This window comes from Artibeus jamaicensis, unplaced genomic scaffold, assembly GCF_021234435.1.
Source record: "Artibeus jamaicensis isolate MK-2021 breed Jamaican fruit bat unplaced genomic scaffold, CSHL_Jam_final contig_354, whole genome shotgun sequence".
Taxonomy (NCBI): Eukaryota; Metazoa; Chordata; class Mammalia; order Chiroptera; family Phyllostomidae; genus Artibeus; species Artibeus jamaicensis.
The window spans coordinates 42,081,394-42,094,047 of record NW_026521803.1 but is presented as its reverse complement, the minus strand read 5'-3'; the positions used below and the strand labels follow the sequence as shown (position 1 = coordinate 42,094,047).

The following is a 12,654-nucleotide window of genomic DNA, read 5'->3' as shown; positions in this document are numbered from 1 at the left end:
TATTGCTATTCAGGCCTAACGCCACCACTAAAATAGCAAAGTCTTTTAGGGTATACACCTACACCCACAAAGCGCTCCCTTCTCCCACTGTCCCAACTCTGGGTACCGTAAATCAGGAAAAGAGCACACGTCTGTGTTGCAGGCCGCTGGCACCGTCAGCTGTGTCACCATGCAGGCAGGCTCTCGAGATAATCCAAAGTACTGTGGTACCCTCTCATGGTCCACTGGCAAGAGTTCTTTGTACCCAGTTCCAGTCAAAGTCTCTCCTGCTTTCCAGGCCATGCGGCCAAAGGGAGCACCCCAAAGCCGCGTGGGCCTCTTCTACCAAAGCTTCAGGGGTTCGCATTCCACCAAAAGCATGTGGCTTTCTTCTTCACCTGGCTGCAGGGATCTCCATTCTGCCCCAATCGGCGTGGTTTCCCCTTTCACCGGGGCAGTTCTTGCCTCATGTCCTGGAGCCCATCTTTTCCAAGCTCTTACACAGGCCTTCTCACTCAGGGGCACAGCCCCTAGTTTCATCCTGAGTTCAAGCGGCTCTCCCTTCTCCCTGGCTCAGAACTTGGCCACAGCTATTTAACATATCTATCAAACCAGTTAAAGTTTATAGATATGTTAAATAATCATTCCAGAGGTTAGTTGCAAAACTGTTGCTATGCAAAACAGCTCTCAATGGCCCTGGCTCTATTTGTCTCTTCCCCCTGGGGGTGGGGTGCGGTGAGGACATCTTATGTGTCTCTCCAATATTCCTATACACTTTGAATTCTGGACACCATTCCAAATCTTTTTTTGCCCCCCCCCCCCCGGCTGCACCCTGTATCACCTATATCCATTGCAGCATTATTTACAATTGCCAAGATCTGGTTATAGTCCAAATGCCCATTAGTAGATGGGTAGATAAAAAAAAGCTGTGGTATATTTACACAATAAAATACTACTTGGTTGCAAAAAAGATAGAAACCTTACCTTTTAAGACAGCACAGATAGACCTGGAGAGTATTATGCTAAGTGAAATAAGCCAGTGAGGGAAAGACAGGTACCATATGATTTCACTTATATGTGGAATCTAATGAACAAAATAAATTGATAAACAAAATGGAAACAGACTCATAAAGAACAAAATGGCAGCAGTCGGAGGGGTGGGGTTTAGGGTCCTGGGTGAAAGAAGGTAAAGGAATTAAGCAAAAGAATGTATATACACACAACACATAAAAGAATGTGTATATATATATATATATATATAAACACATATAAACACACAAGACAGTGGCACTACCAGAGGGAAAGGGGCGTGAGGGGTAGGTGGAGGTGGGCAAAGGGAGGGGAAATGGCAGGGGAAAGAGACTTTGCTTGGGGCGATGTGTACCCCATGCAGTGCGCAGATGATGTTTTGTTGAGTTATACACTTGAAGCAAGTATGGCTTTGTGAACCAATGTCACCCCAATCAATTCGGTGGTAAAAGTCATACAAACTAAGACACACTATCAACAGAGCTTTTGTTTTGCAGATTAAAGCTGGGGAAGATGTTTTCCCAACGACACTGTACAATGGCAAAACAAATTGCTTTGTTTTTTTATTGCTGCATTTGCATTTTAAGCAGAGAGAAGTCGTTTGTGTGAGGCACAGCTACATCTGAACAGGGCTTCACCCCTGCTGGCTACGTTCCACCAGTGATAGTCCACTTATAGAAGTTCGCTGAGGTTTACAAATAACGACCTCCATTTTAAAACAGAGGTGAAGAGAAGAATCCAAATCCATCTGAGAAACACGGCTCACTGTCTCTTTCCAAACTTTTGGTCCTCTTAGCTTTCTGTTTGTTAGTTGTTTGCATTTTTTCGAACCAGCACCCCTGTGCACAATGCAGCCGATTCAAAGATGAACACTCTCTCGCATATCTCCTTTAGCTCCAAAACCAGCTGGAGAATTATTACATAAACCCAAATACACATAATCAAAAGCAAGTAGCAATAAACGTTTAGTGTTCAAAGATAAAGTGAGGCATATTAAAATTTTTAAGAGTTTATTTGAACAAAAATTGATTTAAGTTCAGCAGAGCTAGCCACCAAGAAGTGGTTGTACCCTACTCAGAGGAACTCAAAACAAACTTTCACAGAGAAAAAGCGGAAGCAATGTGACAGGGTCATTGATCGGCTGTTGTGAAAAGCCGAGGTGATTGTGACTAGCTGTCCTTAGGTTTCTGATTCTGTGACCTTGTGCCATTTACAGGCTTAGATTTGGGGTTGGCACATAAGTTGCCAGCTTTAGGGCCACCTCAGACTAATGGCCTCATTGTTTGATTAACCATGCAACTTAAAAATCATTAAAGTACTATATACATTTCCAATTGTCTTCTATTTTCATCCAGTTTAGAGTTTTAAAATCAGTGCAACAAGTCACAGTGAAACAAAGACAAGATAAAAGACTCACAGACCAGCAAGTGCATGTACAACAATGTGTTTGGAGGATTGTTTTATTAAAAACATGCACACACATGTACAGTACGGTCTGCTAATTTCTTCATATCGCTAAATTACAATGAGGATAAACACTCCTTAGCTTCTGAGACTTGGAGGTAGATTTATATTTGTCAGAACACGGTTGCTGGGGTTGAAGATGCATCCGTAAATAAACAGAATTAAATATCTGTCCTCATGGAGCTTATAGACTGATTACAGGTGAAATCCGGTTCACAGAAGTTCCGACGTATACTAAATTATTTTTCTCCAAAGATTCACTCATAGCAAATTATCTGGATGTCTTCACATTTTTAAATGGAGCAAGAATCGTGTTGTAAAAGAATGAAAACAAACTATTTTGAACAAGTTGGAGGAACTGGAAATAATAGAACTGTAAAAACCACAACACAAACAAACTAACCCAGCTTTTGGAGTTTAAACACGTATTCCTGATTAATCTCCCAAATATAAATATTTACATCTGTTCAACTCTACATCATTTATGAAGAAACTCTGGGCTGAGAGTGAACTAAGCTTCCTAAACGGTCCCAAAAATATTTTAAACAGGAAACCAGCTGCCTCCATTCAGCCGTGGCAACAGGTTCAAAGCACAGAACCACCGGGGTTCACCGAAGTCCTTGAGCGCTCCAAGTGACTGCAGGTCACGCTTAGTCCTTGGATTCATATGTCTTCAAAAATGCAATTGCAGAGAAGGTCGAGAAAATACAACTATTAGTGACTATGGACCCACCCAAGTTTCATAATTATGTTTTTTTGGAAAGATGTGATTAATTTCTTTTGAAATCACAAGGCTAGCAACTTCTGAATAGGAACAGCATAGCTCTCAGAAAGTGTATTGTACCTCGTATGACACCAATGGAAAAATAGAAAAGAAATATGTAAACCTGACTTTGTGTATAATTAAAAGTATACTCGCTTAGAGTACTATATTCATTAAAAATATAGTATGTTAAATCCATTGCTTTGTTAAGGAAAACATTTTAATATTCAGAAAAACAAAATAACGTAGGAAAAGCAAAAGAAGAACAATGGAATTGTTCAAAAATGAACATTCTTAGATTATGTAACGTAAGGAGAAATACTAACATAAAAATACGTATCACCACAAATTATCAGAACAGCAGCTCACAAATACTATGTGGATGTTTAGATAAAATGATGACTTCTCGTCTCAGTCACTGCCATTAGATTTATAGGCCCATTACATTTCTATGGACTCTTCCAAGATTAAAATAGTATCAATCCTATATTTCTTTCTAATTTTTAAAGCCTTAATGCAAAGTTAAAAAAAATCAGTTTTCAGATATATCATTTGGAGAAAAATACCTTCCCCAGAAAAATGAATATGGTGATCACGCAGTACGTAAGCTACTTTGTATGATAATGAGATCCAAAGTCTCGATTTTACTGGGAAGTTTTCATTTACAAGGTTTTGTATTTGAAGAAATAAAAGACATGACACATTCAAGAATGTAAACGTTAGCTGTCACTCCGATGACCAGTCATCGTACACGCCAGTGATACTGTATCTTTGTCCACACCCTCTCCACTTTAAACGAGATGTGTCAGTGATTTGTTTAAACAGAGTCTCCCAACTTCTCTAACAATCTTTTTAAGTGTCGGAGGTCAGGGCTTTGTCCTTTGGCAGAAGAGAAAATAACACTGAAGAGAAAAGCAATGTCACTAAAAGCAGAGACCTTAACACAATTGCTAATTGATTTGGAATCAGTTTTCATCTGTTTGTTTTTATCGTAGGCATACTGTTGTCTTTCCTCCATAGAAACAAGGCAAGGAATTGGATTAAACATGTCAAAATAACAGGAAGTGAATAGCTAGTGTTTATATTTCTCAAAAGATCTAGCTTTCCAGTCCCTAAAAATAGAAAATAGAAGACACATGGGGGGAAAACTGCAGTGTGGAAGACCGGATTGAACTCATGCATTTCTGAAAACGTGGTTCGTTTTCATTTCGCCTCCCGATTGTATAAATATTTTGCTTTCAACTCCTTCCCAAGTCATCCCTGTAATGTCACAATTTTAAATCATCCTCCAAACTCTATTTTTTTCACTTTTTCTTTCTCTATGTTTTCCCAGCTTTGTATCTTTCACCTAAATTATTTTTGAAATGCTAGGAAATGTGTGGATTCCTAGAACAGGGTTCCATCATTGCCTGTTTGACACCAATTAGGTTTTCTTAAATTACATCAAGGAGAGGGCGTACTGGTACCTACCAGTTACTTCCACAGGTCCTCACATTTTTTCAGACTTCTCAGTGACAATATAACATAAACATATCATTATAACACTAGAATGGTGTGGTAGATCCCAGGTAGCTTTGAGTCACAGTCAGAAAACCTGGGGTAAATGCATTTTTTGGGAGGTCACTCAGACACATATCTTCATTTACTACTAGGAGACACATCTAAGTCTTAATGAGGATGTGTGGTTACTGTGAGAATGCTTCGTAATTGTTTATACTCGAGTGTTACAGCCTATCCTGCACGAAATGCTAGTCACTAACCAAATGGAGCTGTTGAGGTCGTGAAAGGAGAGTAGTCTGAATGGAGATGTTCTTCTGTATGTGTAAATTAGGCACAATAAAGAAAGGAAAATGGAAGTAGCTCATTAGTAATTTCATATTGATGACATTTGGGAATGGTGACATTTTTAATACATTGAGTTAAGTAATATATATTATTGAAATTAATTTCACATCTATTTTTAAACTTTGTAGTATAACTTAAATTGTAGATGTTGCTTGAATAATATTTCCATTGAACAGCTCTATTCTAGAGCATACAAAAACATTTAAGTTTTCTTCTTCATGGATATTTTACAGAAATATAAAAGTAGGTTTTGATTTTTAAAAATATTGTCAGTGTGCTTGGGCAATATTTCCATCTCCACAGAGGCTTCCTATTTATACTTCTAATTAAGATGATTACCAACAATATTATTTACAAATATGTGCTTGAAAAAGTGCATTCTATTGATAGTGGAAATGCATATCAAAGTAGTCACGCCTGCCATTGAAATGTAACTGAGTGGGACGTGTTCATTCTATTCTACGTGGCCACATGAGTCAGAGAGGCGATGTAGCAGTGGTCACACCAGATGAAATGGACATCAGTCAGGACTCTGGGTCTGCCTGTCCTCTTTCTCCTACTGAATCACACACTATACACCGGCCTCCTAGGCTATTCCCATCAGCAAGTGGGCACATTGTATGGAATCCCTTCAACCTTAAAAAATCGTCTTGATCCCCATCTAGCACCATCCCATTTCTCTGGCACTTTTTACGATAAATACTGTTGGGTGGTTTTCACTCATCCCATTCTCTCTGGCCTCAGTCAACCCATCAGTAGACAAGCCTATAAAAATAAGCAATGACTTCTGCATTGCTAAAGCTAATGTCTTTCTCAACCACTCCTCTGCATTTTATATAATTGGCTATTCCCCCTTCCTAGAACCAAGCATTCACTTGGCTCCCAAGAGACCCCTCACTCATGGTCCTCCTCCTACCTTGCTGACCACCGCCTATCCGAAGGGTCTGCCTCCAGCTGTGACCCTAAACACCTCCTCTCTTCCCCAAGGTGACACTTCAGAGCCCTTTGTTTTCAAAGGCACCTGTTTGCTGACTAGTTCTCCTGTCTGAGATCTTCCTTTAGCTCTATACACATGCACCCAGCTGCCAATTTAACATTTCCACTTCAGTTCTTCATTGGCAGCTCAAATTCCACATGTCCAAAAACAACTTCTTGAGCAAATACTCCATCTGTACTGCCCCTCCTGCTGTCTCCCCTAAGTCAGTAAACAGCCGTTTCATTTCTCCAGTGGCTCGGATGAAGCCTGAAGGTCATCCTTGAGTCCCCCTTTTTCACACAGCACATCACTGTCTTGGGGAGACTCCATCAGCTCTGGCAGGGAAAGGTGAACTATATTTATAATCTTGCCAGCTTTATCTCCAGTATCTTCTTGAAAACTGCCTCATCTTTTGCCTGGACTGTTATACTTTAAATGGTCTTCCTTGTCTGCCTTTTCCTACTTTAGTGTATTCTTCATAACATGGCCAGAGTGATCCTCGTAAAACTGAACTTATTATGTCACTTCTAGGATCAAAACAGCTACATCACTTTCTATCAGACTCAGGATAAAAGTAAAAGGAATGACTGTGTCCTGCGAAGTTCTAAGATTTCTGAACCCAAGGTTCAAACAGTCGGGGTGTAGGGGATCTTTTAAGTAAAAATGATCTTGAAACTGAAGCTGGACTCACTTCCACAGCAGACCTGCCTCTGTCTTGCTCGCTCCTGGCACCTGCCAGCCCTTGGTCATGCCTCGGAGTGACAACACGGTCTTTACCTGAGAACTTAGCAAATCGTAAGCTACTCAGTATTCCCTCAGCTAACCACTTTCTCCCCTAACACTCCTCGTGGGAGATTCCTTACTTCCTTCAGACTTGACAGAGGGGACTTCTCTGATTATATCACAAAGGCACACATTCTCCATTCCTTCTTAACCTGCCTTTCCCTTCTCTAAGCACTTATTGTAACTAAAGGTATCAAACTGCAGCCCTTGTGGGTTCTGTTGCTTCCCTGGCTGAATTTTTGCTTGATGAATGCAGGGCCTTTTAGTTTTGTGTGTGTCTCTATTTCCATTGCTAGAACAGTGTCTGAGACGCAGCCGACATTCACCGCTGAATGAATAAGCCTGCAAGGAAACAGTGACTTAGAGCTCCTCTTTTTCTCTAAAAGGGCAAGCATGACAACTTCTACTAAATAAGTCAGACTCCTCTGAAGAAGGTGGCTTTTCATAAGTGGATGAGGATAGACTCTTAAAATTACCCTAGACACAAAAAGGGGAGAGAGAAAGGGGAAGGGGGATGGGGGGTAATAAAAAAAAAAAGTTCTCAGAAAGTTTAACTTCCGTTTTAGTTGTGATGAAGAGCTGGATTCTTCCACATACCTACATTATACACACACACAGGCATACACAGTGAATCTCTATCTGCAGAGGACAAATATTTACACTTACTTGGCCACAGATGTTTTTGAAACAGTGTGAAAATGGATGGGGATTAGAGAGAAAAAAGTCATGTGTATCTTTTCCCCCAGAGAATCAAGGGTTTTCACGGGACTGAGAAGTTAGGAGGGGGAGTTGGCCTCTGCGTGATTCAAACTTTTGATACCATTTCTGATAAACATCTAGGTTTCGGGAATGTGTCATTGGTGTTAATTTCTATAGATGAACACGCTACCAAATAATACAACTTAGAGTGCAGAGTCGACCCTGACACCCACCTCTGACACCCACCTCGAGTGAGCAGACAAAGGTAAGACCCGGAAGCAGAATGTTGCTGACCCCCGTGTAGGCCCTGGCTGTCTGTGAGGAGGAGGAGCCTGCATCTGAGATAGCAAGCCTGCTTCAACTCCGTAAATGCTGGACTTTCTCCCATCAGTCTGCACTGTTAGGTCAAATTTACCGCAGTCATAAAGAAAGTTTAGAAGACAGCATGTACGTCCGACCACATAGCATCAGCGTCTTTAGAATCCATTATAACATGCCATAGTTGTCACGACCCATGTCTCCAACCCACACAATCATACATGTTGTAGGTCATGGACAGAAGGCCAAAGAAGCTCACACAGCATCAGAGAACATGACGAGAGGGACCCTAAGGAGCCTGTCTGCGACCCAATCAGTCTTGCCATTGACTAGGCCCATGAGAAGGTTCTGAACTAAAGATGGAAATAAGTGTGAAAATCTTAGAAAATCTGTGTGATTACCCTACCCCTAATCAGGAACAGCTTACAGATAGAACATTCTGGAACAACATCAAACTCCATGGACTGCCCGGCACTTCCCACATTTCCCTGTTCTCCTCTTTTTTCCTACCAAGTGTTATTCCACCAAGATCTCATAATTCTCCCTCTTCATGTATAAGTTATATTTTCATCTCATCCAGAAGATGAGCACAGAGAAGAGAGGAATCCATGAATATATGCTGAGTAATAAAGCCATTTCGTCTCTCAGAGCCATCATAAATTCAGCGTTTGACATATGCCTTCATAATCCTAAAGTCACTAAAGGAGGAAATGAAAGGTTATAGGAAAACCCCTCAAAACCATTTCCACATGAAAACTAGTCTAAATTTGTCTCAGACTTTTCTTCCCTGAAATATTTCCCCTTTACCTCCCGTGACATTTATAAAGGGTCGCTGAAGCTTAGAAATGTGCTCAGTGGACAGTGACTGATAGGCTCACTTCTATTTTTTGAAGCTTTAATTTTTTACAAATTAAAAGCAGACATTATGATAAGATACCAGCTGTAGGTTCTGCAATGGTCATATGTTTTGTACTTAGTACTAAGGGCATCTCTGACTTCAGCTACCAAAAAGACAATACTTCTCTCAAAAGTTTAACATCAAATATCTTCTTATCTTTGCTACACATAATCATACTTGTTAGCAAACATCATTATATATAAATCACTCGATAACATGTAAATATATACTAATATTAATAATCCTCTGCAAAGCTGTGACTTCAGTAAAATGGCCTTGAACACAACCTTTCTTCTCTCGGATGGGCTGACTTCCTCCCATGAAACATCCACTTTTCTTTTTCACAGGCGTGGTCTCTAACTCACAGTCAGGCACACCTGGGTACCTGCAACTGGCCGGGACACCAGGGACAAGCACTGGGGACACAAAAGCCCTCCATGAGATACGACCTTGGAATACAACCTAGACCTGTTTAATGAATAGAAAATGTCATGAGGTCAGTCATCAAAGTATTTAAAGTGACAAATGCACTTACTGATTTAGTTATGATAAATTTCAAAAGGTGAATTTTACACCTCAACTATCTTCATGCACTTGGGTGCCTGGAAGAAAGGCGTTACTCCAGCAAAACTTGGTCAAATGGCAGTAAGTTTCTACATCAGTAGATGGCACATTTCTAAAATGACAGCAAAGACATCATTTTATATAGCATATAAAGATATAAGTATTAAGTAGTCACAAAATCAATGGTTATAACATGAGGTGGTTTAAGTGAGAAAGAGATGAAAAGAAAGTGAATATTATTCCAGATGCTGGTTCTTACTATTTAAAGAAAAAGTAAATTAATATGTTTAAGATTTGGATATATGAGGGAAAAGTGTTAGTAAACAGGTTCTATTTCTTTTTACTATGGATATACTATACAAGACACTATCCATTAGAAAAATAAGGTTTATATGCTCTTCACCTACTGAAATAAAATTTTGGGTGGTACTTTTCTTTGATGATATTGAGTCTTCTCATAATTCTAAGAAGGTGTGGTCCCTAGACATTCATTCATATCATGTACATCAAGTAAAGAAATAGGGAAAAACCGCTGTGTTCCCAAGATCATGTCCAGTGTCCTCCATATTTCATTTGTGAATAACTAACATTTTCAGTGAAAATCAGTGATGATATTTTCCCCGAGAAATCAAAAGATATCTCTTTGAACACAATATTCAAGAAAATAAAAAAGCATGAGAGCTGATTCTGAGACCTCTCAATTTAAGTGTAAAACCTGCTTATTTTCAGTATCAGTTTCTTTTTTCTTCTCCCGAAGGAGAGTGGACCACCTGAGAGACTTGTGATTCCCATGGGTTTGCAGATGTTGGGGTTGACCTCTGGTCCATGTTTTCACAGCCTCTCTCGCACGTTCTTACGCCAACGCCCATTCCAAACCATCCCGCTTAACTTCTGCCAGACTGACATTCCTCGGATACCAGAGCAGCGTAGTGGAAACAGCTCTGGAGCCAGACAGACAAGGCTCAGAATGCCGGCCCCGGCACTTGCTCTATCTGTGACTTCACACAAATCATCTGACATTTCTGGATGTCAGGGTCCTTCATGTGCAAAATGAAGATAACATGTAAAATGAAGCTCATGTTACTGTACAGCATTCAAACTTGGAGATATATATGGAAATCATCTTGCATATCGGAGACATATGTGTTGGTAGGATGATAATGATGATGATGGAGGAGAAGAAGGAGAAAAGGGAACAACGATTCTCTCTCTTCAGAAATTTGCAATTGCCCCCAAAATTACTCTGCATGAATTTTTAGATGTTGCACAACTTTGTCCCACTCTCTCTGTTGAGCACAGTGTCTGCTACTCACAAAGGTGTGTTTTTTCTGCTTCAGTGAGGCAAATTGCCCACACCTTACCTGCTTTAGTTCAATTCATGCTGCAGACCCTGTGCTCCAACAACTTCTATGAGGTAAAAGAATCTTTTTGCTTCTCAGCAACTACTCAAGTTCCACTGATTTCTCGTGACTCAGCATAGACAGCCAGACTTTATTTCAAGGCTTTTCTGAAATCTTGCTAAAAAGGGAATTTTGGAAGGTTTTGGCATTTTGGCAAAATCCAATTGACCTTATGAGACCAGCATAGGAGATAAGAAATGTCTTCAACTAGAAGTGGCCTGAGATGCTTTTCAATTTTAAGGAATGATTGTCATTATACTTGTGGCTCTAATAATGAGATGAAACCCTCATAAATTTCAAGGCCGCACCCATAGTGAGGCACCAAGATGTTCCAGGGATTCAGCAATTTCTGAATCCAATGAAAACAATGGAAGAATGCAAAAGAGAGACCATTAAATGATGTGTTATTTCACAAGAAAACTATTTTTAATGTTTTGATAAAAAACAATTCATATAAAGCCTTTTAGATATCATTCCAATAGACCTACTGGTGTTTTAAATCAAATTTCAAAATCACACAAAACTTATACACATATTGTATCACTAGCTCTTCAATATTTTTTTAATCAAATGCTTATGCAAAACATGGATAAAAGTCAGAATTTGAGAATGTTTAATGTGTAAGTAAAGATATTTCACAATAAAATGATTAATAGCAAAACATTTAATCAATAATCAAAACAATATCTCTCCACAATAAAAATATTAGCAAAAATATATTCACGTGATTAAAAAAATAGAGAAACAAGTATTGACATAAGTGAGAATATCAAGAAATATCACATATACTTCAATGCCATGTTACTTATATGTTTTTAATTATATTTTTATAAATATATTCCTTATATCTCTATGTAGTAGACTTACCTACTCAACAATCATTTCATAATTTATCTTTGCAAACATAGACAAATACCTCCCAATGGTTTCCAGAGATTTAGCTCTGTAATTACTTTCTATATAGTTAAGCACCCATTTCCTTTTGTATGAGCAGGATTTCATTCTTTTATTCTGTGTCTCTATTTCCTCCACAGTACCCAAGTAATGTATATAAAGAAATCAATATTAATCCTAAGTTTGAAGCATACTTTTCTGTTAACAATACTTTCCTGTTATACTCCCTCAGTCCATCAGGAATACTAGCAAAATGAAAATAACTTTAAGTGCATGAAGCATAAAATATGAAGGTTTATATAACAATTTTATTTTTTTACTCTGAGAATATAGATTACTTCAAACTCATTAACTCCTATCCACTGGGAACTACAAACCGAGGTTTTATATAATAGGTTATATTACTGTCTAAATTTAGAGTTGAGAGTCTTACCTGAGTTTTGTTTAGTATACAGTTATTTTTTAAAGACAGGAAATGTATGACAAGCTGTCAGGATAAATAATACCAACAGTGAAAAAGTGGAAGGAGGGGGAAGAAATCAAGTCCCCTTTAAGAAGAATCCCCCCGTCCCTCTGTTTCCCAAACCTGCAGTAATTTTGTTCTGCATCTCACAAGCAACTGCCCTTCCTTTTGCTCAGAGAGTAACACACGCTCTGCCCCAGCAGGAAAATATAAAAATTAAATAGAAAACCACAAGGTTATTAAGCATCTTACCCTCTGGGCTTGCGGGCTGCTGTGGCGGCTCAGTGTTACAGACACGTGTAAACAAGAGAATTTCCTGCATCCCTTCCTCATCTGAATGGCTCTGGGGGCCTGGCCAACAGGAGTCTTTCCAGCATTAAGGCCACTCCACACTAACTTGAAAAAGATCCCCATTGGTTGTGAAGTTTTATCAAAACCAATACCACAACACCCTCTGCGGATCACAGAGAGCTGACCAAGATGAAATCATCCCAGGGTTCTCTAGCGAAGGATGGTTATCCGATGCCTGACACACAACCCACTTGAAACCAAGTTCAGTGAATGGAGAAGGAAGAACCC

At 39.3% G+C, this 12,654-nt stretch overlaps 1 protein-coding gene across 2 annotated transcripts in view; it reads right to left on the bottom strand.

The window, feature by feature from the left end:
- The window catches only part of CCDC102B (coiled-coil domain containing 102B), a 147,890-nt gene extending 135,486 nt beyond the window's left edge, over window positions 1-12,404 (bottom strand). For both annotated transcript variants that reach the window (XM_037145438.2, XM_053664296.1), the window contains exon 1: window positions 12,328-12,404. The gene's annotated coding sequence lies outside the window, so the exon portion shown is untranslated. The remainder of the gene's footprint in view (window positions 1-12,327) is intronic.
- Window positions 12,405-12,654: the final 250 nt, after the last annotated feature.